This window comes from Dromaius novaehollandiae, chromosome 13 (assembly GCF_036370855.1).
Source record: "Dromaius novaehollandiae isolate bDroNov1 chromosome 13, bDroNov1.hap1, whole genome shotgun sequence".
NCBI classification, from domain to species: domain Eukaryota; kingdom Metazoa; phylum Chordata; class Aves; order Casuariiformes; family Dromaiidae; genus Dromaius; species Dromaius novaehollandiae.
The window spans coordinates 14,368,296-14,374,315 of record NC_088110.1 but is presented as its reverse complement, the minus strand read 5'-3'; positions in this window follow the sequence as shown (position 1 = coordinate 14,374,315).

Here is a 6,020-nt window from a genome sequence, read left to right as displayed (position 1 = left end):
TACAGTTTATAACTCAGGGCCCAAAGTGATGTCTGCTGAAGTCAATGAACTGTGAGACAAGAAGTCTTCTCAATAAAATCTCAATCCAATGGAAATAAAATTAAGCATATGCACCTTGGCTAGCAGTCCTTATACCATGCTCCATACCTCTACGGTTAGAACAGATGGAGCCTCCACACCTTCTCTTCTTTCACTTCTTTATCACCCTGAAATACACTATGATTACAAGTACCAGGTATATATTCTGAGAATTAAACATGGCTTAGACAATAGACTATTGATACTCTTCTAACTCGAAACGATGTAATTTATGTTAAAAGCCTACTGAAGATCAAAACTGATGTAGTTATTTATAGAGTGCTATGGAGAACTCCAGTAAGCCTCCGAAGATATCCTGTACTGTCTCCTTGTAATACTAGTTTTCTTAAGTAGTTCATGAAACATTGCTGCTCGATCACAGACTATCCAGCCAAGAAGCTATAACAAGAGCCCTTTAGTTGTCTATGTTAATGATATAATAGATTTGGGAGAATAAAGCAAACTTTAAAAGGACCTATTAAAATAATGTATCAGAATAAAAAAGCAAAATTGCACAGAAAATCATTTATATAGTTAAAACAATGTTATGGCTATAAATACATTTCTTGAACAGACGGGAGGGAGTCTTAAAGTGAGAATTTCTGTTGGCATAGCAAGGTACTTCAGTTAATCTAAGAGTCCCCACAAAAAATTTAATAATTGTAAATTGAAGTCTTTAAGAAAAAAAGTCATACTCAAGGCTTGAATTTATCAAAGTCATGAAATGCTTAGACATTGGTTACCCACTGCACTGACAAGAGCAGTGGTTTTGCTTAGTCCAAGACCATGCAGAAAAATTCAACAAAACTACTGGGATTTTTATCCAAAATTTTTTACAGTGCACTAGCACTCAGTAGCTATCTGACAACAAACAATAAGCTTTTATCCGAGGGACCTTCCTATCAGATACTGTCCCTTTGCTGGCTGTTGTTAATGGTGAAAGGCAGAGTTCAGATTTCCCAGAACTGTTGCATACTTCAGAGCGCCCTAGATGCACGCTCCCTGGCCAACTTCTTAGCAGGCCTCTTGATGTCTAGATCTTACCTCGGTTGAATCCACCATGCAGCCTACTTCCAAACACTGAAAGCATTATTCATTCCCCAACTCCTTATATTACTTCCTGTCTGGGACAGTCCAATTCAGCAGGGATTGAATGGACGGCCAACAGTAGGTGTCTTTTCTCCACATGAGACTCGTCAGTTCACAAGTCTGGGCTCATAACATTTCCTTTGATTTACATAAACTTCAAAACATAAATTTTAACAGAGTACCAAGAAATATGTCTGCTTGTAAAACCACCAAATAACATCCAAATACTCTTGAATCTGACAACCCAGCTACAAATATTTTTGAGATTAGATATGTTGAAATTCCAGCAGGTTTTGGAATAATATTTTTTTCTAGACCATCTCCAAATTTCCTGTTTTTCTTCTGTCAGAAAATCCAAAACAGGGAAGAACATAGAAAGGAAAAATTGAGGGCACAGTAAAGTTATCTGTACATTACCAACCCTCCAGAAATGCTTAGCTTTGGTTAGAGTGGACAGTTGGGACTATTTTTATCTGGTCTATTCTGACAGCTCCTACTTGCTAGAAAACTAGTAAAAACTTGGAAAACCGCTCTTAAAGAGGGAAGGGCAACAGAGTTATTAGCACCCAAGTTTGACTGAGACAGTAGCAAAAAGGGAATGCTGTGTCATACTTGTTATTAATCCAAATTGCTTAACATTTAATCAGCTCTGTGAAAGCAAAACTGCTTCTTTTCACATTTTGTTATCCCTAAAATAGTTACTCACATAGCCTGCAAGCCAGTTCAATTTTATCTACGTAAGAGCTGACAAGATATGCTGTCAATATCCTACTGAAGTTTCACCGAAGCAAATTTTTGCTAAGCTATGATATGCTGTGCTTATCTACCTAACAGTGATCTCTCCAAAATCCATTTCCTTTCCATAAAAAATAACACCAGAAATTGCCTAAGCAGAATACTTTTAAGACCATATAAATTTAAAGACTAGTATCTTCACATTCTTCTCAGCACAGTAAATGAATGAGGAAAATAATCTTCTTTATACTTGAATGATTTCTACAGACTCATGGCTCAGCTGTTTAAGCCCTGAGACTGCAGATCTGTAAATGCTTTTTGCTCTTCCAAAACAGCAACACATTCAGTTCAAGCTGTCACTGTGGCATAGGAGGTTTTGCCCAGCGTATCTCCCTTTAAGCAGTCTACGCTTAAGTCATTAAAATCACTGAGCCTGCAGGAACTCTGTATTTACTGCTGGACAGTTTGGAAATTAAAACAATCCCATCAGATCAGATCACTGGAAATTATGCCAAAGGGGATTACTTATTGATTATTCCCACCAAATTCTCTTTAAACAAAAGAACTGGAAGAAGCCTTCACTGTAATCTTGGCTCTCAGAGACAGCCTTTTTAGATCAAATTACAATGCAAACATACTCCTCCTTTAATCTTATACACACAGCCTATATTAAGTGCATGTCCGGTGGGAATACAAGATGAATTTCACATTATTTTCTTTAAGATCATTAGACTTTTTCCCTTTAGTTGACTAATTTCCTTCCCAAGAACCTTAAAAATGCATTCATAGATGAATTTTGACTTTGAAAAATTGTTAAGATTATGTAGTAAAATGACCATCTGCACACTCGCAATGCTACTTTATATACATATAAGATCATCAAGTTAGCTACTTACAGTGAGCGAAGCATCCGCATACTGCATTTTCCTCAGAGGCCTTCAAGAGGATCATTTGTCTTGTGGCTAACGCACTGGGCTGGGAGTCAGAAGATCTTGTTCCAGCTCACGGTTCTGACACGTTTCTGCTTACTTTAGGCATGTTACTTCCTTTTTGGGTACCTCTGTTACAAAATGCACACAACAGAGAGAATATTTCTCTTTTCTCACGTTTTCTGTTCTGCTGGAATTTTACAGTCTCCAGGACAAAGACTATTTCTACATTTCTTAGCATGGTGGGATCTAGCAGCTCTTGTTTGTTCCTGTAATGTAAATAATGATAACACACCTTCATCGGGGAGCTCAGTCACGTCCACTGCAGTCTCCTGAGCAGAACTGACTAGTTTAAACTACAGTGCTACCTATGAAGAAACCTCTGCCATTTTTGGTTCGTGTAGGAATTGGCTGCCTGAACATTATACAGAAGAATTAAAAATTATCCATTGGAGCTCAAGTACCATAGCCCCAAAATTCATGTGTATTTTATTCAACAGGACATAGGTCATGGCTGAATCTAAGAGCAGCAACGCTGGGTGAGTCCCAAGACCTACCCAGGCCACCACCCCACCTCCGAGGGTGGCCACGGGCACATATCTAGGGAAGGGTGAAGCACGCAGGATTATTCTCCTAACTCTCTTCATCTTCAGCTCTTGTCCCGGAAACTGAATTCCTGAACCATATGTGGTTTCGGTGCATTTAATAACCCTCAATGGATTACTCTCCAGTACTTTGTCCTGTTGCTTCAGCTCCTACAAACTTCAGCGCCCACAAGAACTGACAGCTCTGCAAGCCTGCTATGCAGTAAATAAAAAGAGCTTTTTATGTGCTTTGAGCCTGCCTGCAGCTTGCTCCGTTTGAAGCCCCGTAACTTCTGCAGGTTGGGCTCCCTTCCGCCGACAGTTTCCAGCGGCTGAGCCGCCTGCGCTTCCTCCCTCTCCTCCTCCTCCTCGTGCCCCAGTTGTTGCCCGCCGGGGCTCAAATCTCAGCCCGTCCCGACTGCTCGACACGGCGCTCCCGCTCCCGCTCCGCCTCGGGTCCTAACGCGGCAATACCGGTCGCCACCGTCTCGGCAGCCTTTACATCGACACCTGCGAGTCCTTCTGCAAGAGGAGCTTCGAGCAGAGTGGTTACACACGCAGACGGAGAACACTCAGCAGCCAGCAGTCTGAACCAGACCTCATGCCGATGTAGTTTACCAGTCGCTCATCCCCGTAACCGCCCGGCCCCCCAGACCCAGCCAGGCCCCGCCGCCCGCCCGCCGCCCCCCCCGCGGCAGGGAGAGCCTCCTTCCGCAGCGCCTCCCGCGGTTCAGCCCCGGCTTCAACTACGGACCTCGGGGACCGTGCCGGGGACTAGCCGCGGGCTCTACAGACTGGTGACAAGGCGGTAACGGTACTGCCCAGGCCGATCAACTGGCCCAAACTGGCCCCGGTGGATTAACGCGACCCCAACGCGCGCAGGGAATTCCTTCCCCAGCCCAACGGACGCGCACGTGCGCACAGAGTCCCGCCTGCGCCTCAAGGCCCCCGCGCGGCGTCAGGGGCGCGAGACGGCGGGAAGGGCCCGGGCGGGGCGGGGTCAGGCCGCGCGCCACCTCCCTCCAGCACCGCCCCGCCCGCCCGCGGCAGGACCGCCAGGGAGCGCGCGAGCCCGGCGCCCACCCCCGGCCTCGCGCCCGCCCGGCCCCGCCCGCCTTCGGGCTTCCGCGGGGCCTGGGCGGCTCGGAGCAGGGGCGGCGGCGGCGCTGAGCGCGGCTTCCCGCGCCCGTTCCGTGTCCGGCAAGCGCTGCGGCCGCCTGCGGCCGAAGGGCAGCTGTCGCTCTTGCAAGCACCTTTGGGTTATGTGGTATAATGATTGAGTGGCAACACTCCTTATGGCTAAATTGCTTTTTCTATAATTGCCTGGTGTGTGTGGGGGGGTATTTCTATAAAATTAAAATGAGGTACCTAGACTTGGTAATAGTGACAAAAGCCAACTGCCATCAAGAGCCTGTTCTGTTATTCTCCTTTCTGAGACAGTTTTGAATTGCTTCCAAGATTAACATTGGGGCAGGATTTTTTTTTTTCTTCCCAGCTTTCATGATGGGGTCCAACTCTGCTCTTCCTGACATTAGCCCCTTACTACCCCTAAAAAGCACTAGGCTGAGCCCTTGCTCAAAGAGTGTTTAATGAGATGAAAACAATGTTTGCCTTATTTTTATAAAGAAGAAATTAAAAAGTTTTAGTGAAGGGCTGTCCTGCTCAATAGTAGCAGCAGCATTACACATTTATACTGCTCACTCCCCTTCCCCAGTAAGGAGGTGGAAGGAAAGGAGGTTCTTCCAGGAAAGAATACCTACACACTTCAAAGTTTCAGAATATATTTTCTTTCTTCAAGAAAAGTTTCTAGGGTTTGTACTTTGCAAGAGAGGTAAAACAATAGCACTGAGACAAGGCCTGTGCTTAACTCACTGCCACCGAGATCATGACAAGCACCTGCACCAAGACAGATCACATTTCACACCTACCTGTAATGAGAGAAGAAGTTGGAGTTCTTTCTGTTGCAGGAACCTTTACATAGCTGAATGAAACACAAAATCTCGTATTTTAGAATTACACCTCCCTCTAGTGGGTTCTGTTGTGAGGAGGAAATGCTCTATAAAGCTTATCACAGATATCTAGCATCTAAGCACTACACCACCAACGCTCAGGCTGACTTAATTCACACCCACATAGCCAGGTTGTCAAACATCCTCCATAATGCTGGATATATTCCAGACAGTACCTGCTACTGGTGTGCCACACCACTAAGATCAGATTAAGTGGCAGCATAGGAAATTTATGTGCTGCAGGCACTTAAATGTACATCAAGAGTTCCTAGCATAGTAGCATTTGTCACAATTCATTGTCTTACTTCTCCCTTCTTACCTTTAACACACTTCCACCGCAAAGGTGTTATGGAACACTAGCCACAGCACGCCAGCACAGAGGGTTAGCAGTGGAAGAGAATGATACAGGATGTAAACAATTTGTTTACAAATATTGTTGAATCGCTCTCTATTCAGTTTTCTGGTAGAAACATGATGCTGATTTAAGAAGATTGAGAGAAACTGGCTCTGGAGTATACAAAAATAAAATTTCTTCTGCAAGTGATGACAAGCTTCAGGTTCATGTAAGTTCTTGAAAACTGTTTGGAAAATTAAGA